At 41.1% G+C, this 22,280-nt stretch overlaps 1 protein-coding gene, 1 non-coding gene and 1 pseudogene across 2 annotated transcripts in view; 1 reads left to right on the top strand and 2 right to left on the bottom strand.

Moving 5' to 3' along the window:
• The window catches only part of SMYD3 (SET and MYND domain containing 3), a 758,954-nt gene that overhangs the window by 432,309 nt on the left and 304,365 nt on the right, over positions 1 to 22,280 (bottom strand). The gene's annotated exons all lie outside the window — the stretch shown is intronic.
• LOC111545284 lies at positions 700 to 1,156 on the top strand (annotated as a pseudogene).
• LOC111545336 lies at positions 11,483 to 11,587 on the bottom strand. Its single transcript, XR_002732405.1, has one exon. It is a non-coding gene; the product is annotated as a U6 spliceosomal RNA (small nuclear RNA).

Here is a 22,280-nt window from a genome sequence, read left to right as displayed (position 1 = left end):
TTTTTTTTTTTGAGACGGAGTCTTGCTCTGTCGCCCAGGCTGGAGTTAGTGGCCAGATCTCAGCTCACTGCAAGCTCCGCCTCCCGGGTTCACGCCATTCTCCTGCCTCAGCCTCCGGAGTAGCTGGGACTACAGGCGCCCGCCACCTCGCCCGGCTAGTTTTTTTTTTTTTGTATTTTTTAGTAGAGACGGGGTTTTACCATGTTAGCCAGGATGGTCTCGATCTCCTGACCTCGTGATCCGCCCGTCTCGGCCTCCCAAAGTGCTGGGATTACAGGCTTGAGCCACCGCGCCCGGCCCAACACCATTTTAAATCTCCTAGACCGGGAGTCATTTACATACAGTTGAGAAATGCTGTAGACAGAGTATTAGCCAAAAATACCACTGATGTGGGAGAGGCTCCACTGGAGTTACTTGCTTTGTGGAAGTATTTTCGTGCTTGCCGCATCGTACCTGCTCAATCAATATTTACTGAAATAAGCAAATGAATGAATGGACCAGTGCATGCAGGGCTACAGAATATTAATAGGCAGATCCACTCCATCTCTCTCATGACAGCCTCCTCAGCAAGCAGACCTTTTTCTCTTCATTTGAAGATCCCAAAAGTGAGCGAGTTTCAATAAACAGAAATTTCTTTGTCTTTAATAAAACTGAGCTGCCACTGCTGCTTCTGTGAGGTCTAAGTGCCGGCCTGCAACCATGTTCTACTGCTAGCGAGAAGGGAAAGACTGAATCATATTTGTAACCAAAAAAAACAAAACCCATTAGACTCCAATCAATGCAGAGTTGGTGGCTGATGACTGCAGGATCCCTGTGAGGAGCACGGATTGATACTGCCAAATGGATACATTAACTGAAACTACTCAGGCCTGAGGGGAATGGCCAGAGGCCCCTGTAGGGAACAGTTCAAGTCAACCTTTTCCTGCTTCCATTGTAGGATGGAGGATTCAAGGGCTTAGACTATATAAACCAGTTCAAGGCCATGCAGGAATGTATGCAGAAATACTCAAACCTCTATCCCCAAGAGGACGAGAAGCAGCCAGCAGAACAAGTAGAAGAAACAGCTTCCAGTGAGGTGACTGCACCAAAGAAGAGGAGAGGTCAAGTGAATGAAAGCCACAAGGCACTAGGCTCCAGTCCTTCCACTTCAGAGTGATAGGAACCTTCGCAGAAGGCCTTTCAATTGCCCTCCAAGAAAGCGTCTTTCCTTCTGTTGTCCTCTTCACTGTAATGCACAAAATAACTTATTTTGGTGATGAGGGGTCTTGATCTCTTGACAAATACACTGAAAAAATAGGGGTTGTATGTATGTGTGTCCTGCATATAAATCTGTCAGCAAATGTTGCCACCACTGAATTCTATATTCTCAGATTGCCCTCAATTTTGCCACTTGGAAATAATGTGCTGAATAATCTCAGCAACTAAAAATCATCATCTAGGAATGTTTCTTATGAGACAGCTGATTTATTCTGATTCATCAGATCTCTTTTAGTAGCTTTAATATCCCTTTGGGAAATGCAATAGAAAGAAAAACATCTTTTAAAAGTGCTGGAGTGAGGCCACTTCTCCTAGAAGATGGTCAGATACGCATCTCTCAAAACACATCTTAACCTTGAGAATATGAGGGGTTATACTACCTTTCATTCCTGATAAATTTTGGTTTCCATGTTGGCATTGAGCTCCGTGCTTTCCATGTGTGGAGAGTGGAGATTTGGACCCTCCCATCCACAGTCTCTTTCTAAACGAAGGGAAATATTAGTTTTTGCTGTTCCTTGTTATTCCAAAAGCTCTGGTCTGGGGCCCATGTTCACACTGGCCCTCAGTCTGGTCAGATGCAATGTTCTTCAAAGGTGGGGACCTACTTGTTATCAGAGTAGCAGTCAAAAGAGGAAAAGGCGTGAATTAAGTACTCAGTTAAAAGGAAACATGAGGCCAGGCATGCTGGCTCAAGCCAATAACCCCAGTACTTTGGGAGGTCAAGGGGGGATGATCACTTGAGCCAAAGAGTTCATGACCAGCCTGGGCAACATAGCAAGATCCCATCTCCAAAAAAAAAAATTGGCTGGGTGTGGTGGTGCATGCCTGTAGTCCTAGGTAGTCTGGAGGCTGAGGTGGGAGGATCACTTGATCCCTGGAGGTTGAGGTTGCAGTGAGTCGTGATTGTGCCACTGCACCCAGCCTGTGTGACTCTGTCTGAAAAAAACAAAAAACAAAGAAAACAGATTTCTAATATAGATATATTAGAAAATATGTATCTATATATAGTAGAAAAAATATATATACACATATATTAGAAAACATATATACATATATATGTATATCAGAAAACAATCTGTGTGTGTGTGTGTGTGTGTGTATGTATGGGTGTGTGTATATATATATATCTACGTACCCATACATACATGTATAAACTACTTATTCTATCTTATACCTTCCACTCAAGGTCATGAAGATTTGATTTTGGAGACTGATGCAAATGTTTGCCACCTGATTTTAAAACTCAGGAGGGTTAGGCCAGGCGTGGTGGCTCATGCCTGTAATCCCAGCACTTTGGAGGCCGAGGCAGGTGGATCACCAGGTCAAGAGATCAAGACCATCCTGGCTAACATGGTGAAACCCCGTCTCTTAATACAAAAAAAAATTAGCCAGGCGTGGTAGCAGGCACCTGTAGTCCCAGCGACTCAAGAGGCTAAGGCAGGAGAATTGCTTGAACCTGGTAGGCAGAGCTTGCAGTGAGCCGAGATCGTGCCACCGCACTCCAGCCTGGGCCACAGAGCGAGACTCCATCTCAAAAAAAAAAAAAAACACAAAAACTCAGGAGGGCAGAAGAGAGTGGGTAATCACTATAACTAGTTTCCAGCAAGAGAGGCCTCCCTTTCATAAACACTCCCCAGAACTGACACAAACAGAAAATGAGACGTCAGGAGCCATAAAGAGATGTGATGTGCTTTAAAAGCAACAAAACATCAGGCAAGGAATATATTCTACCATAATATGTACATCATATGGGTTCTATTTGTTTCCTAGAGATAAAGTGATCACTTAACTACGAAAATGACTATCACTCATCTCTCCACATGCATTCCCATCCCTGAGAAGCAGTAGGAACCACGGGCCTCCGTGATGTCCAAACAAGTGCTCTTGTGAACAGAGGTTTCACTCCACTGAGAGAAATGGCCATGCAAAGCAGTGTCTCGAGAGAGCAAGGCAAATCAATGTCTCACCTAGAGTATATTTTAAACATTGGCAATACAAATGACTGCACTGAGGGACAAAGGTTTTCCTGTACTCTCCCTCCATCCGACCTTCAAACAGATGCGCTAGTGTCAGCTCCAGAAGAAATAAGAGGTATCCTTGACATTATCCTCGGCTGTGATGTAAGGAATCTGTGTACTTACAAAATTAATGCCAAGTATTTCAGGCTGTCAGCTGACATCCTCTCCACTCCTCAGAGCTGAGACTATTCAGTAATGGCAGTACATCTGACATCCTGTCTGACATCTACAGGACTCAAGAAATTCAAAGAAAATAGTATAAATTATAACATTTCATGATTCACACTTTGTGCAACTGAAGACCTCTACACAAAAACACAGGACATGTCAGAATACCCCATAGGTATGTGATTTTTCTTAACTTGTATGGTTTTATTTATAAGAAAATTCAGTTACTGAATTATGAAACAGACACATGGGGTCTGCTTTGGGGATCTAGTCCTCAAGATGAGTTCAAGAGGATGAATGATGTCCATCTCTGAGACATATTAGTGCTTCTACAACCCGTGTGCCAAGCACCAGTGGGCTAACAGATCCTCCAGATACACAGACACAACTTAAAGCAGAAAAGCCAAGTAGAGAGATTTGAAAAATGAATTCTAACACCAGCATACTAGATTCCCAAATAAATTGTTTAATCACATCGTACCTTCATTTCCCCAATGATAAGGTAGAGATAATTACCTTTGCTTATTTCACAGGGGGGCATTTTTAATAATAAAAAGAATTATTTGAAATCTTCAAAGAAAGAGCACTATTTTAACCTACTTATATAAGAAACAGAAAGAGAAAATTGAGTTAACCATCTTAAATTCTGCCAAACTAATCTAATTTTTAAAAAGAGAGACTGAGTGAAAACTTATGGCTGTTGTTCTCATCACAACTGAAATCCAGCACATTAAAGAGAGAGAGAAAGAGATCAACTTTTAAAACTTTTAAAACTCCATTCCTGGTAGCCACAAACACTCTTATCAATTCCCCATTGAAAAACCCTCCTCGCCGTCTCCCTCCCTTCCCCTTTCTCCTATGACCTCGGCCTTCACTCCACTTACTCTTCACATCTCTCGGCCCGTCTATCACCTCTTCCTCCCTGATCATTATCACCTGACTCCCACTGTCACACATGGAACTGATCCAGAGGGGACCTGAGAATTATTCTGACCAATCTCCCACACAGTAAAAAGGGACAACTGCAGACTGAAGTGATACCGTAACAGGCTCAGGGTCGGGTAGCCACTTACATGCAAAGCTGGGTTCTCACCTAGACACATGACTCCCAGTCCAGTGCTCCTTCCAGTACCCACATGACAGTCTACCTGGGCCTGTTCCCCAGCCTTAGTCAAGAAATACATTTATGAAACAGTTATATGCACCTTGTTGTTCTCCCGCCATATAAAGCACGTTGAGTCACAATTAGAAAAATAAAACTGATGACAGCAATCAGAGGAGAATCCTGTATCTGGAAGACACCTTAAAACTTTCACCTTCATTACCCATAATTCATCTTATCTAGGAAGTGAGACTCAAGAGGTCATTCCCACAATGCCTCTCCTCCCCAGACACTCATTCCAGGGTTCAACGTCTCTTCCATTGGTCAAGCCTAAATCCTTCCTAATGATGATACTGAAGCAAAATCACAACACCAGGTTTTCCCGATCTGGCTGGGAAGACACTAAGTGAGCCCCTAAGTACAAATGAGCACATACTTAATACAGAGAAGACACAGTTAGCACATCGCTAAATTCCTCTACACCCTTATGTTTAGCAGATTAAATACTTGTAGCCCCTTTAACTTTATCTTCTAAATATATTTTTGGCTTTTATCTAAGGCCCCTTTAAATTGTCCATGTTGCTTTTTGAAAGCGAGAGTCCGGAACCAAGGACAGGTAGCTAAAGTGTTTCATATAAGAGAAACTCCATCAACAAAAGGACTGCAAAGTCTGTACGAGCCCAGGGCAATCAGTGAAATCTGCATGTAAACGAGGCAGTTTTCCAGACAATACTTTCCAATTAGACTAACTTACAAACTTGAGGAATAACTAGAAACTACAAAGAAAACATCAACTGAGTCTTCAAAGCATTTTCAAGCATAAGCCCTAATACAGTTTACTGGATGCCAATTAATTGGGCAGCTCTAACCATGTAGCTAAATACAAGAAGGTTGGCATAAGAGATACAAAAACCCAACAACGTCCAAGCTAAATGCCTTAAACATTGTCAGAACAAGGCTAAGAAGAAGCAAGGTGAGAAATCAGGGAAAATGCAAATAGGAATTCCATTTCCTACAAGATGAAGAAAGATAATTAAATAAAAATCCTGACTAGCTAGGGGAGTATGTCCAGCAGCCAAAACAAAAAGTAATTATTTCATGTGTGCTCCTGGTATAAAGTCTTGAAAATAATAAGGTTGCTAAATTGTATACATCAGGGAAGTGAAGTAGTAGCTCAAAAGATTATGAAAATTGAGATTTCCAAACTGAATTTGAAAAGGAAACAGGTAAAATGAGGTCAGGACATCACAGATGAGAAAGAAGCTTCTACTATGTGGCTGGCTGTTTTAAATTAATAACCTGGAACATTAGCAGGTTTAAAGTCCCATAAAAATGACACGGAGGGAGAAGTACATGCGGTAGAAACAGCGGTGTTTACACCTTCATCATAGAAAGGTATTACTAAAAGGATTTACAAGGTGCTAACGTGATACATATCAAAGTCAAAGCGCTTTAATAAATGATGAGAAAAGGCATTAGGCATGGAAGTAAAGCCGAAGGACTTAAAATAACTCCACCTTTCCACGTACTAGATTATATTAAACCAAGTAAGCCACTCCAAGATCCACAAAAGATCAGGTTTTATTTTTCCCTAAGAGGCAGTATTCCCAAGAGCACCAAACCAGTAAAGGCGGTTAGGCAGAAAAACCAAGAGTTAAAAGAACATAAAACACTAGTCCTTTCTGGGATGTTGTTACACATGCTGACAGAATCTAAATATATATATATATATCATGACCCAAAGAGGTCTCAGGCTTAAAATGCAAAAAGAAAGAACAGCAAGTATATTGCCCTTTTTTCCTGTTGGGAAAACCTTGTAACCAATGAAAGGTTAGAACAGATAAATAGTAATGGGTCAGTATAATTAGTATCTTCTAATTACAGAAGCACCCAGATTGGCATCAAACTCACCAACTCTTGGCTGTCTTCAACAGTGACCGGGCCTCCTCTGCGGAGACTACTTCTTGCCATCCTCAATCTGTACCTCAGATACGTGGCTTCTTGCTTCTAACAGTATCACAGATTATGGACTAAATGTTTGTGTCCTCCCAAAATTCTTACCTTGCAGCCCTAACCCTCCGGATCTATTTGGAGAAGGGGCTTCTCAGACAGTAATTAAGGTTAAATGAGGCCGTAAGGGTGGGGACCTGATACAATAGGGTTAGTGGCCTGAGAGGTAGAGACCAGACAGCTCACTGACTTGCCCCCTTCCTCCCTGTGTGCTTGCATGAGGAAGGGCCATGTGAGGACTCAGCAAGGAGGCACCATCTGCAGGCCGGGAAGAAAGTCCTCACCAGAAACCTAGTGGGCCAGAACCTTGTCTTAGGTTTCTAGTCCCGAGAATTGTGAGAAAATGAATTCCCGTTTTTTTTTTTTTTTTTTTTTTTTTGAGACGGAGTCTCGCTCTGTGGCCCAGGCTGGAGTGCAGTGGCCGGATCTCAGCTCACTGCAACCTCCGCCTCCCGGGTTCACGCCATTCTCCTGCCTCCGCCTCCCGAGTAGCTGGGACCACAGGCGCCGGCCACCTCACCCGGCTAATTTTTTGTGTTTTTAGTAGAGACGGGGTTTCACCGTGTTAGCCAGGATGGTCTCGATCTCCTGACCTCGTGATCCGCCCGTCTCGGCCTCCGTTTTTTAAGCCACCCAGTCTGCAGTGTTTTGTTACAGTAGCCTGGGGCCACTCAGACATACTACCATATTAACGCTTACTAGTGACTACCCGAACAACAGGGATAAAAGTTGCCATTTGTTTCTTACATTTCCTAATGCAATGCTCTGTAAGGCTGGATGTTTTAGAAATGCTTTTTGAACTTAATAATGGTTTTAAGAAGTCACAGACTTCAATAACAGCCATCATTTTCTATAAGCACTAAGGGTGTTATATGCCAAGAATTTGTAAAGGCAAATAAATTTTTCTTCTTATCTAAAAAGTTGCCTGGAGAATGCTCACCCTTCGTTTCCTCACTACTGAAAATTGTCAATAACAATTCAAGCAATATAATTCCTTTTTTTTTTTTTTTTTTGGAGACAGAGTCTCTCTCTATCCCCCAGGCTGGAGTACAATGGCGCGATCTTGGCTCACTGCAACCTCCGCCTCCTGGGTTTAAGCGATGCTCCTGCCTCATCCTCCTGAGTAGCTGAGATTATAGGTGCCTGTCACCAGGCCCAGCTAATTTTTGTACTTTCAGTAGAGACAGGGTTTTGCCATGTTGGTAATTCCTTTTTAAGAATTACAAACACCAAAGTATCTTGTGTAATAGTAATTTATGTGCACATGTGTGCTACAAATACCAAAAAGAACTTACGCAATTTTTACATACAGAAGATACTTTAGTTCCTTGATTTTATGCCATTTCACCTAAATATTAACAAACATAGGCCCATGGACCTTGGGCTTAGAGAATATTAAATTGTAGAATCATAGAATCATAAAACCATAGAATCACAGACTAGAGGTTTGTCTCGGTCAAACCTCACTATTTTTTATTTTATTATTGTTATTATTTTTTCCTCAGACAGAGTCTCACTCTGTCACCCAGTCTGGAGTGCAGTGGCGCGATCTCAGCTCACTGCAACCTCCGCCTCCCAGGTTCAAGCAATTCTCCTGCCTCAGCCTCCTGAGTAGCTAGGATTACAGGCGTGTGCCACCACGCCCAGCTTATTTTTGTAGTTTTTTTTTAGTAGAGACGGGGTTTCACCATGTTGGCCAGGATGGTCCCGATCTCTTGACCTCATGATTCACCCACCTCGGCCTCCCAAAGTGCTGGGATTACCGGCGTGAGCCACTGCGCCCAGCCAAACCTCACTATTTTTTTTAAATGAGGAAAACCAGAGCTCAGTACTTTGCTCAAAGTAACACAAATAATTCCCAGAATTCCCAGAATTGTGGGGATTTTTTTTTTACTGTATTGTTAAGAAATAATTTTCTGTAAAGTAAAATAATGATTCTCAAAATTAATAAACACATATGAAAGATTTAACTCACTAATTAGGGAACCAGTAAGATGCTAAGTCTGATTTTGAAAAGAATTCAGAGAAGAAACAAATAGATAAGCTTCAGAAATGCCAGCAATATGTAAAATTTGCAAAACTAGTCAATATGCATAGGACCATAATCCATTGCATTCTCCAAACACAACGGGCATTTTATGGACCAGAACCAGGTGCTTTACGGTCTATTTTTTATAGCATGCACAATTCTAGTACAGCTCAGACAGTGAGAGGCACAGCTAATGTGATGGTTGAGCTAGACAGACAGAGTTTTGGTTTCGTGGTTTTTTTGTTTTTTTTTTTTATCATTTCAAAGTCTCTCACAACCTGTCCTCACAGCCTCTTACCACGTACAAGTACTCTGAAACTAGAGAACAGCATGGTGGGTGAGTTTAAAAAACAGAATTTAAAATTCTTGTTTAATTGCTAACTTTCTGAAAGGCCTCAGAAGAAGACCCAAGTTCATTGCATACCAGCCCCAAAACCAAGAGACAATGAAAACTCGGCCTGTGGGAGTCCAGCACCGTCCATGTGGACAGCGCTGCTCCTCTCCCAAGGACCCCTCTGAATACTTACCAGAATCCCACCAGGGCAAGAGGTTCGCAACAGCGGCTCCTCAGCCACGTGGTGGGAAAGGCCGTATGGAAGTCCGCTCTTCTGCTTCCCAGTCTCACACTCTCTCACGTCACAGGCGTGGTTCCCTCACAGCAGAACGTTTCTGAAGCCCCCTAGAGTCATTGTGCAAGAGGTCTCACGGAACTTCTCATTGTGACCGAAGAGAGGAATGTAAAATGAGGAAACACAGGAGAAGAAACGTCTGCTGCACAAACATACAAAGTAGGTGTGACATGCCCTAAATAAGTAGGTGATCGAGCTCAACTCCGACCCCAGTTCCACAGCTCCGGTCAAAAGATCTGCGTTGAAGAAAGGAGAAACGAGGTGGCTCACGCCTGTCATCCCAGCACTTTGGGAGGCCGAGGCGGGCGGATCACGAGGTCAAGAGATCGAGACCATCCTGGCTAACATGGTGAAACCCCGTCTCTACTAAAAAATACAAAAACTAGCCGGGCAAGGTGGTGGGCGCCTGTGGTCCCAGCTCCTCGAGAGGCTGAGGCAGGAAAATGGTGTGAACCCGGGAGGCGGAACTTCCAGTGAGCTGAGATCCGGCCACTGCACTCCAGCCCGGGCGACAGAGCGAGACTCCGTCTTGAAAAAAAAAAGAAAAAGAAAAAAGAAAGAAAGGAGAAACAAATGGGAATGAAGAGTGGAAAAGGTATCAAATGAGGACTCAAAAGCACTCTGAGAAAACTATAAGGTTCTTATGTACTGTGTTCAGGCAAAGAAACACAAGACATGGACATGAAGAGAACAGAAAGCAAGGAATAATTTTTAAAACTAATTTGGCACAAATTTTTTTCTTTTAAAATGCTCGAGAGGATCATTGCAGAAAACACAATGGTAAAGCAAGTAGCTGAGGGATTTTTCAGTAGCTCCACTGTGAAAAAACAAGCACATCTTAAAACTACAAGCTTTGAAACTTTTACATTTCTTAATTAAAATATTTCCAGATTCCGTTCATTTCTAAGCAAGACTGCAGCCCTAAAGAGACCGGTAAATTTTTATTCATCTTTTTTGAAACAAACGTGATTAACAAGTCATTGTTTGAATAGGAAACTATGGATTAAACAAACAAGCAACCAACCAACCCCACAGTAATGGAACCCATTCCTTGGAGATAATGACGATGCAAAGTACGAGAAACCCATTTTGAAGCACTCGTTTCACGTGAGCACTTGTTGATGGAAATATTACTAGCAAGTGCCCCTGAGAACAGCTCTCTTCATCATGGTCTCAGGAGCCTCGGTGGTTCACAGTCCTCACATGCACTGAGGGCGGTCTTGATAAAAAGTATCTAGTAGACCTCTTGGTGTCAAGTTGTAAAGCTTGAACTTGTTTGGGGATTTTTAAGAATGTATAATAAATATCGATTTATTAATTTACAATAAAAATACGAATGGGTGAAAGGACCGGACACTGAGCCTCTGACCTTCATGTTTTCTCCCTGCATAGGAAGTCAAACTATAATCAGAATATTGTTGTGTCTGGCACCACAGCAAGAGCAACAAGTTGCATAAACCGAGAAGCACAACAGACTATTCATTCATCCAGCATGTCCTGGCTTAGGGCTAGAAATACAGCCGCGAACGTGAGCGATCAGAATCCAGACTGGACTCTGAAAAGAGGATCTCCTTGCCACAGGATCTGTGCATATGGTCCTAGTTCTAGCTTTCTCTGGCCTAAATAATGCCTAATGGAGCCCTGCGAATATTCACTTTACTGACTTTAAAAAAAAAAAAAATTCATATAACATAAAATTTTCACTTTAACCATTTTAAGTGTACACTTCAATGGCATTAAATTCAAAATGTTGTGTAACCACCACCACTATTTCCAAAAGACTTTTGTCATCCCAAACAGAAACTCTGTAATAAGTTTGCTTTTTAAAAGTGCCACAAGTTACTAACATTTGTGGTTGACATTTTTTTTTCAAATATCTATGTTAAGAGATCGATGATAAGCCTGCCCATAATGTGTTTCTTTAAGAGGTCTGTGGCCAGGCGTGGTGGCTCACGCCTGTAATCCCAACACTTTGGGAGGCCGAGGTGGGTGGATGGCTTGAACTCAGGAGTTTGAGACCAGCCTGGGCAACATGGTGAGACCCCATCTCTACTAAAAACACAGAAAAGAGCCAGGCGTGGTCGTGCACATTTGTGGTCCCAGCTACTCGGGAGGCTAGTAAGGAGGATCACTGGAGCCTGTGGGGCAAAAGCTGCAGTGAGCCAAGACCGCGCCACTGCACTCCAGCCTGGGTGACAGAGCGTGATCCTGTCTCCAAAAAAAAAAGGGGGGTCTGTATCCTTCTTTAGCCATTGTGCTTCTTTATGTTAAAAATATGAAGTGTTTCACAAATTTGCATGTCGCCCTTGTACAGGAGCCATACTAATCTTCTGTGTCTCACTCTAATTTTTTAGTATATGTGCTGCTGAAGCACGAACTAGCCATGGGTTTTGATTTTATAACTGTTTTCCAGAAGGCAAACTTCTAAGTTCTTAAAGAGAAAGGCCCCTCACTGCCATGTCATCCCTCCCACCCCACTATAGCGTGGTTTCTTCTACAATGCACACTATTTCATCCAACGCGTACAAATATCTAAGGAGACGCTATCATCAGCTTTGTAGAGATAAGGAAGCTGAGACACACAGGAATGACATTTCTCAAAGCTACTCGGGAGCAAGGGAACAACGCAAGCATGGGTAACGGTTATTCCGTATTGGAGCATGACTGGATGACTGGATGTTTGTTTTTGCTATACAGCTCACATTAACTGGTTCTAAGACTGAATACTATATTAAATTTGTTATTAAAATACATACTCCTGTAACAAGAAGGGACATGTAAGACAAAATAGGAAAGATGAAAAGCTTTTAAAGACACAGGAGAGGCTAAAGAAGTGATTTTTAATGGATGTACTCTGGGAGAAATTCTCAACTATCTCCCTACAAGTGGGTGACATGAGTCACTTAGGTGGCTGCCTCTTTTTCTGAAAGCTGTCAGACATCTCCATGGGCAAGATAAAGAAAGAGACACTCTACAGTTTATTGATGCGCGCATCATGGTAGCACTCTGTGGTTTTAAGACAAATTGAAACTCCATCATATGCTGCTTTTAAAGCCCAAATAACTAAAATAAAAACTTGCAGGCACAGCAAAGGCAAAATACTGTCAGTTGTACGTGCTTAGGAGACACACGCGTCTCTAAAAGCAGCATGTAAATTTCTCTTTTCAAGCACATGTTGAAGGGAACTGGCACAGTAACAAACAAGGGGAAATACGGAGCCCAGTTTTAAAGTCAGGATTCTGTTTTTGTGGAGTCTAATTTATTCCAAGAAATCCAAATTATTAAATTCACCTCCTATCTGAGGAAGGATCTCAAAGGAAAGGTAATACAGGCTAGTCATCCCTAAATGCCAAAGTCCAAAAGACTAGTATTTAAGACCCAAGTCTATCACTTACTAAGTGTCAGACCTTGGCCATGTTACATAACCGCTCTCAATCTGTTTCCTCAAAATAATACCGCTTAACAAAGGATTGATTAAAATAGTGCATATAAAGCACCACACACAGACCGTAGCATATACTGAGAGCTTTATTTCAGCATTAGAAAGCATAGGAGGCCAGACGCAGTGGCTCACACCTGTAATCCCAACACTCTGGGAGGCCAAGGAGGGCAGACCACAAGGTGAGGAGTTCAAGACCAGTCTGGCCAATATGGTGAAACCCCATCTCTATTAAGAATACAAAAATTAGCCAGGCGTGGTGGCAGGCACCTGTAGTCCCAGCTACTTGGGAGGCTGAGGCAGGAGAATCACTTGAACCCGGTAGGCGGAGGTTGCAGTGGGCTGAGATAATACCACTGTACTCCAGCCTGGTGACAGAGTGAGACTCTGTCTCAAAAAAAAAGAAAAAAGAAAGGAAGCACAGGAAGTGGGGAAGTCGCTGAAGCACACTGATTTAAACTACTACTCAATTAGACTAAATTTTTTTAAAATCATGATTTTCTTTGTCCCCCTCCCCAGCTCACACACAAAAAGCCAACACTATACTAAATAAGAGAAGATAGTCGAGGTCAAGACTTTTAACTTGTTCTCCAGCTATTATTTTTTCCCTCCCTATTTCTATTTTGGATTAAGGTATTTCAGGAGCCCTCAAATCAAAGTAGAACAGAAGGAGGAAAGCAAGAGAAAATGAGAAGTAGGAACTAGAAAAGCCAGTATCAGAAAAGCATATAGCATTTCCTCACTATACTAGCAAAGCTTACCATGCAATAGTCAACAGGTAAATCCTGATGGCTGGCTGGCACTGGGTGCAAGACACGAGTCCACACGCTCCACATACTGAATACCCGAAGGGAATTCAGAGAGAAACTGAGGCGGAGACGGAGAAAACGAGCCTCACGGCTCATCCTGTGTGTCCCTGTCTTACACGCAGGAGTTTCAATGCTTTGGTACCAACTAAAAACCGACTATCAGTTCTCCATGGAAGCAGCAAAATGTAAAAACATCCTTGAAATCAGTACAGGGTTCTTCTGCTAGGGTCTGGTGATGTGGTTTTGAGATTCTTTGTCTTGGATCATTCCTCATTTGTTGGACCCACAAATAATGGTCCTGCCTAGAACCATCACCACAAGCTAGAGTGAAAAAATGCCAGAAGACTAGGCTAGTGGGTAAAAAAACTCGACATTTTTCCTCATGATTAACCTTGGGTGACCTTAACAAGTTATGTAAGGTTTTGTTTCACAGAAAGACACTGCATTTTTAGAACATCTCTAGGCACAAAAATTAGTCACATAACTGAAAGACAAGAAAATTTTAAGCATATATTATAAATAAATGTGAATATTAGGGGTGTGTATCCAAACATATGAATAGCTCTGAAAAGAATAAGACAAAAAGATCAAACATACTTGAAATCAGAGAGATGTTGTTTGGGAACTGAACTCTCGCCATGAGCAGGAGAAAACTAGAAAGGTCTTCATGAGTTCTGCTATCTGTTCAACCATTAATTCATGATGTGTTGCTGGAAAAAAATCACGAATGTCTTCAAGCCTCATTTTCCTTGTCTGTATCTGCCCAAGATCTCACTGGGTTCTTGTAAGAATCAAATACGACAACGCAGTCATTCCTGAAGTGTGACCGCAGACCAGCAGCATCAGAAAGCCAGGAACTTGTTCAAATTCAGTTGAGTCCCACCCAGCCTTAATAAATGAGTTATTCCGATGCACCCTGAAGTTTGAGAACCACTGCACAAAAACAGATACGATCTGAAACATCTTAAAACACTGGAGTGTTGTTACTATGGAAAAAATTAAAAATAATACATTGAAGATTTTAAGAACTTTCACTTACAATTGGATACAGAAGAGGCTATGTGTGGCTTTTGTTGTTTTTGTTGTTGTTGAAACAAGGTGTCACTCTGTCACCCAGGCTGGAGTGCAGCGGCATTATTATGGCTCACTGTAGCCTTGAATTCCTGAGCTCAAACGATCCTCCTTCCTCAGCCTCCCAAGCAGGTGGAACCACAGGCATGTGCTATCATGCTCAGCTAATTTTTATTTTATCTATTTACTTTATTAATTTATAAGAAAAGAGGTTTAATTGAAGAAATTGGCGAAAAGAAAGGGGCTACAGAACCCATGCAACTTTGGGACCCAGCAGGGCAGCCATTAAATCTGACAGCTCCAAAATAACCTGGCTCATTTTTTATCTTTCTTTTGTAATGATGAAGTCTTGCTATGTTGCCCAGGCTGGTGTTGAACTCCTGGGCCGAAGCGATCTTCCTACCTCAGCCTCCCGAAGTGCTGGAATTACAGGCATGAGCCTAACCTATGTGTAGCTTTTTTTAAAGCTAAGATTTGCAGTTAATGTAAATGCTACAATAAAATAAAATCCAAAATCATGGTATCTATCAGTGTTAAAATGCACTATTATTTCCTTGTAACTTTAAAAGGATTGAGGGAAAATAAATAAAATTAGTAATGATTGTAATGATTACATATTCTTTAAAAGAGTAAAAGAATATGTAAAAATAATGATTACATATTCTTTAAAAGAGACTAAATGTATTTCAATCAAATTATTAATAAACAAAGAGTAAACTTGAGATTAGCTCTCTCTAGGGAAAAAGGAGAGCAATAAGTCCTCCTGGGATCTTCCCATTTTCTTGGCAAGAGTAATGCATTCATTGCTTTTAAAAAGGTAAAAGGTGAAGTCAAAAAATAATAGTAAATGTAGTTACAAAAGATGCATTTCAATTGATAAAGGAGGCTTTTAGTGTAATGATTATAGGAAATCTTGGAGGAGTTCTAATAAGCAGAGCCAAATTAAGAACAAAATATGCTAAGAAAACAGAGAAGTCATATTAAGATTGTTTTTCATTCTATATTCTAGTTAAACCCAATAAAACAGGTGAAGACAAACAAAAGTATTCCTCATGAGAAATATCCTTAGGTCCCATTTATCATCATATCTCGTTTATTACATCCAGTTAAGAAAATACAGTCCTACAGCCTCTGACAAATTAGAGACAACCTGAGAGCCACACTGGTAGAAATATACACATCTGAAAACATTCTGGGGTGGAAGTAAGGAAGAAGAGATTTGAAGAATAAATTAACATTTAAAACACAGTAATAGAAATAGAAATAGTTCAATGAAAAGACTTGCCCATAAAAAGCAAAATTACCAACTCTCTGGAGATTTAAATTAGACTGTACTGATGAATATATTCTTCAGAACATGTTTATTTGTATGATTTTTTTATGTACCCTTCAATAAAACTCTAGACTACGCAGGATACTAGGCTAAGTACCTGTGACAAAAGAGGCAGCCCCAGTCGTGGCCTTGTGGTTTGGCCTGATGTACAGAGACGGCAAGCCGCCACTCACCCACCCACCACTATCACCCTGGCACCCCACGTTTCTCTCCAGGCTTCTTCCCCACAGTATAAATCCGATCCAAAGTAGCTGCTAGTCGTCATCAGCAGAAGGGACGGAGAGGCCTTAGGGTTACGTTAGACACAGCCCTAGTGGTCCTGTCTTACTTCCTCAGAGACGGCCTCCACCAGCAGCACGTTTCCTGCAAATCTACAATCAGGTCTTCCGAGCTGCCATCGGCTAGGACGGTTCCGAGCTGCCATCGGCTAGGACGGTATCGCAGCTCTCCAGGGACTCACGCTTCTTTTCCTCCCTCTTTAATCCTAGGCCTTCTTTTCTTTCTTCCCTGACTTTGTGTCCCCTTTCAAACTCTCCCTTTTATTCAAACATACACCGAAATGGCAAAAGCAGCCGAACATCCTAAATCTTGCTCACTTGATTCCCCAGTGCTGGGGAACGAAATGGATACAAATTGATCATTACGTTCTCTCTCACGCGGGGGTGGCACACAATGAAGAGAGGTATGCTGGTTTCATTTACTTCTCTGTAACTGCAGCTCTAAAGGTTCCTCATTGCATCATGAAATTTGAGAGGTACATGAGCAATGGCACTGTATTGGGAAAGTTAAAACAGAAGATTTATTAACCTCTGGGTGGGTGTTTTAAAAACACATCACACTTCCTCAACGTAAAAGTAAACATTTTTTTGGAACATTTTATATGCTACAGTTTTTGTGGGTTTTTGTTTGTTTGTTTTTTGAGATGGAGTCTCGCTCAGTCACCCAGGCTGGAGTGCAGTGGCGTGATCTCGGCTCACCACAACCTCCACCTCCCAGGTTCAAGTGATTCTCCTGCCTCAGCCTCCCGAGTAGCTGGGACTACGGGCACACGCCATCCTGCCCAGCTAATTTTTGTATTTTTAATAGAGACGGGGGTTTCACTATGTGGGCCAGGCTGGTCTCGAACTCCTGACCTCGTGATCCGCCCGCGTCGGCCTCCCCAAGTGCTGGGATTACAGGCGTGAGCCACTGCGCCCGGCCGCATGCCACAGTTTTTCACAGACGTTATCTCACGAGTAGACATTCCAAACATAGCCATGCACAGCTGTGCTATCCAAAAGGTCGTCACTAACCACATGTAGCTATTTAAATTTAAAACATAATTAAAATTAAATTTGAAATCCAATTCCTCAGTCACATTCAACGCATTTCAAGTCCCTGATACATGAAAACGGCTACTGACTGCCATACTGCACAACAAAGAGAGAGAACATTTCCACTATCACAGAGATTCTATGGCACAACAATGATCTATGTCTTTCTCCTTCATGAAGAGTTTCCACAAAAGTCTCTGAAGAATTACACTGGGTCCCTCGGGTACAATGAAGATTAATTCTCTCACACTAACACTGTAACTACAATCCTTTACCTGTGCTCTCTTGTACCTGCAGGCAGGTTTTCACCACTGCCGGTTGCTACGCTACACTTGGCCTACTGAGAGCTCCAGTCTTTCACAAACTCTCACTACATCCTAACCTCTCTTGAATGTCTGGCAAAGGTTTGGATCAAAAAAGACATCAGATTTTTGCACATGTGACATAATACTTACAGTTTCCTGGAAATTTATTGGCTCATATGAAGTGTGATCCCGGGGACAGTGACAAAACTAAGTTTATGCTATTGAGGTTTTGCTTGCCTGGGAAATATAAAAAACTTTTGTGACTGTGAAGTCACTGAATAACCTAACAGTTTTAATAATCAGGGCAAAAAATACTTTAATGGGTATAATGTCATGATGAAACCACAGAAAAAGCTATACCCGAAATAGAGTTCAATTTTGGTTAGATTTCCTTTACCGTCTCATAGGATTCACGTGGCACGGGGCCTCTGTGACAATAGGTAAATTTTCATAAATGCTTAAGCACATCTGCACTCTATTCCAGTGACCTACAAGGTAATACATCATTCTGTCAGTTTCAGAGGTACGTTCACATCCTATTCTCCCAAACCAGAAATCGCCCAGGAATTCCTTGACCATATGACATGTTGCTGGAGGAAAATATATATACAGACACAAAAATGCACACACACACACATATGCACTGAAATAATATTATAACCATTCATTTTTCTTCTAAATTTTATCTTCTGTGGTAAGTTTCCCTGTGTTGACAACAAATGCCTCTCACTAGACCGTGCAGGTCACTGTAACACAACATCACATACCTGGATTACTATAATGGGTGATGGGTTCTTACATATACCTCAACAGGAGGTTAGGAAGCCCTATGAAAACTCAGATTTTTGCTTCATTTTTAACCAAAAGTGTTCAGAGCCTCTCTCAATACTAGCTTTACAGTGGTTGGCTGCCTGTGATAACAGGCTGCCTTTCACCTGAAAAGATGAAGGGGTGTTTCTCAGAGTAATATCTTACCATACAGAGGATGATACTGTCTTTAAAGCTAGTGAAAATCAATTTTACTGTCATTTCTTTATTAAAAAAACACCTCCCTTTGCAGAAATATCACTGAGATGTCATGTTTAAATTTTTTTCTACTTCATATTATTTATACGCCAATATTTTAAAGATTTGTGGCAGTTCTTTAGGCCGGGGCAGGGGTGATATCTGCTCAGAATACATCTGATATAGTCTCCTGGTTGTTTCTAAATATCCTGCTTTGACTGATCAATGCTTGTACAGTGCTTGTTATTAACTACTAGATAATAACTCCTGGGTACAGACACTGCTGCTTCCCTTTTTCCTTTGTGTAATTAAGATAGTAAATGTCCAGCAAAAAGCAAGATTCCTAGGGGTAAATTCAATTACTGACCCATTTGTATTTCTAATTCTAATCCAAATTAAATAAATGAAATATCCACTGTAAAAGAGAAGCACAAAAGGTAATGATTGTGAAATCATTACCCAGGGAATCACTGCTTTGTATAAAATCATTAAAAATTATTTTGAAAAAATAATAAAAGCAAGTTGACTGAGACAATTATGCAATTCTAAGAAATGTTTTTAGAAATGTTCTTCTAAGTGTTGTTCTTTTTAAATTTCATTTTTGGCAATTCTCGACTGTAACTACAACATTCTTTCCCCAAAGAAAAACAAATTTAAAACAATGTATTTAACACTTTTGGTCACCAACATTTAACAGAAATAGTTGCTTAGTAGCAGCTCAAGCAGCTTAAAAAATTTAAAAGTTAAAACTTTTACATAGGGCCTAGAAGCAAAGAAAACTCATTAGCAATAAGCATAAGTAGTGCCCAAATCTTGTTTTCTAAAACTATTCTCTAGTAAAAGAAAACAGGGCACATTGAAGAAATGGCTGCTTCTAGGATATGAGCAGGAAACATAAAAAATAAGCCTGAAGCATCTTGTGGTGCCAGAAAGTGAGAAGGTGCTAAAGGAAAAAAAAAGAAAAAGAAAACTCCACAATGATAAGGATATGTCAAATGGACACAGAAATCAACTGAGAAAGTTCCCTGCAGCCAGAAGTTAGAATGTTTTGGGCGAGAACATAAAGTAGTGTTGGCTTATAACTAGAGGTATAAAATAAATTGTGTACGAATACATAGTGATATAAATAAAACACAAACCTCCCGTTCAGAGGAATTCCAAATAATTTCCATATGAAATACTCCTCCCTCGAGGAGGTGGAACGTGGCTCCCCACTCCGTAAGTGTGGGCGGAGCACAGCGACTTCCCTGTGAAGAGGACAGTATGGAGGGAAAAGGAGCAGCTCTGCGGTGGCCAAGCCTGACAAACGCGACCTCGGCCAGGTGTTCGAGGCCCAAATCAACAAGTCAGGTTGATAGAGCATATTCCAGGTAGGATGTAAGGAAAATGACATTTTATCTCTGTGGTCTTCCTCCCCAAAATCCAGAACTCCACTCTAACCATGAAAAAAATTTCAGACAGAGATTACCTGCTTTCCACGTGAGGTACATTCTACAAAATACCTGACCAATATTCCTCAAAATGGTCAAGGATCATCAAAAACAAAGCAAGCATGAAAAACGGTAACAACCAAGAGAAGCCTAAAGCAACATGAGGAAAATAATGTGGTATCCTGTGTGGCATACGGGTACAGACGCTGGGTAAAAACCAAGGGAATCTGAATAAAGTACGGACTTCAGTGAGTAACAGTATGTCAGCATTGGTTCATTAATTGTAAAAATGCACCATACTAATATAAGGTGTCAATAGGGAAAACTGGGTACAGGATATATAGGGGAACACTCTGTACTATTTGCAATTTTGCTGTAAATCTATACTTTCTAAAATTTAAAGCCTATTTAAAAATCTAAACAATCTTTGCAACACTAAATCATAGTGCATACACTTAAAAATATTTGTTTGTTTGCCATTGTAATTGTGGCTAAGAGTGTGGGCTAGGATGGAACTGCTTGGATCTGAATCCAGTTCCCCTTTCTAAGTTGATTTTTACGATTAAGAGGTATGTGCTTGACCTGTACATAGTATACAGCTAACACAGGCCTATTCTGACATCAGTTACGTTCAGCAGTCTTTGCTTTCCCAGTAAGAGAAAACAAGACAAATAAGGCCCAATCAGCTGAAAGCTTCTTATCACAGGGTATCCATATTTAGTCAAGAACCAGGCAACATTTGCTGAGTATCACAGGCACTAAACCTGGGGCAAACTGGACCCCCATTCACAGTCAAGGCAGGTTCTCTTTCCCAAGAACAGATGTAACCAGCAATGTGATTAATACCTCTGGGCAAAGTGCAGGACTGATTTTAAGAGCTGTCAGCAATTTCACATGATATGAACTCTGTTTATTTCTAATATTCAAATGAGCTCAACTAATGAAATACTATTTTATTTTTACAAGCAAAAAGAGCAGTAAAATGAATTTGATAAAAATATCTGGAGACACACTCAATAAGAATGACCAGGGCATATAGTATGTTATTCATCTTTTTGGAAGTTTACATGTTAAAAGATTTACAACTTCTTTCCTACCAATGAATGCTTCTTAAATGAATATTCATACAGCAACTGCAGTGGCTTTTTTACTGTCTAAGACAGTCATTAAAGGCTTGTCATCCTGGCCCAAAAATGCCTCTGGTGCTTCTAAATTATTAGATCTTAGTCTAATGCTTTGAATGTTGTAATTGCAACATAAAAATGAAAAATAAATTACCGGTATGAACAATCAAAGGTCACGGTTTTCAGCAAAAGCTTAGAATTTTATAGTGGCACCTACTTTTTAATACAAACTGTTAAGAGTATTTTTCTTCACCAGACTGAGTCAATAAAAAGATGCAATTAATGAAACAAATGAAATGGCTGAGAGCAACCGGCTATTCTTTAAACAGACTATAAAGTAACTAATGGGCATTAAAGGTTTTTAAATTTAAATTTTTGTTTATTATTCAACGTTTATTTTATTCAGGGGGTACATACACAGGCTCAAACATGGGTATATAGTGTGACGCTGAGGTTTGGGGTAGACATGACCCCATCATCCAGGGGGTGAGCCTAGCACCCCATAGGTAGTTTTTCAGCCCTTGCCCCCATCCCCTCTTCCCCCTCTAGCAGTCTCAGTACCTACTGTTCCCATCTTTACATCCATAATTAACACTTTCAGAGTTAGATTAACTGTCACTCTACTTAATACCAAATTTAATCTGGGATTGCGTCTCAGGCTATGCTCCACGTCTGCTACTACGCTCTGATCACATGCACTCTGAAGTCACTGAGCTGAGCATACCCCAAGATCAGGGAACCTGATATTTCTCTTCCACGAATGCACTCCAGCACCTCGCACTGGATATACAAAGAATAAAGGAATCCCTAAATAGTTCCTGTCTTAAACAAAAGAATGAATCTGCTTGTGGAATTATTTCCAATTCAGTGTACCGAACAGGGAACTTTGGTATACAGCCAATCAGGTATTTTAAGTTTTGTTTTGTTTTGAAAACAGTATTTACTACGAGGGATTAGAGCAGTTACAGGCCTCTAAACAGAGATTACTGGATACTCCCTCCCTTCAGGACAATGTTTGACACATTTGCAGTATCTTGTCAGATAAAAAATTGAGAAGAGCACACCCGACTTGCTGGCTTGGGCGGGGGTGGATGCTCAGCAGGAGATCTTGACTGACAACGACACCAAGTCTTTATCCAAAGGTGGACGTTACACACAGCAAACACGGAGATGCTGTTCCCAGAGGAGAACCGCGTAGACACTGACAAGAATGTACACAGATGCCCGCTGTGATAGAG

The sequence above is a fragment of the Piliocolobus tephrosceles genome, chromosome 1 (assembly GCF_002776525.5).
Source record: "Piliocolobus tephrosceles isolate RC106 chromosome 1, ASM277652v3, whole genome shotgun sequence".
Classification (NCBI taxonomy): domain Eukaryota; kingdom Metazoa; phylum Chordata; class Mammalia; order Primates; family Cercopithecidae; genus Piliocolobus; species Piliocolobus tephrosceles.
The sequence above is the reverse complement of the archived record's forward strand: the minus strand, read 5'-3'. Positions and strand labels throughout refer to the sequence as shown.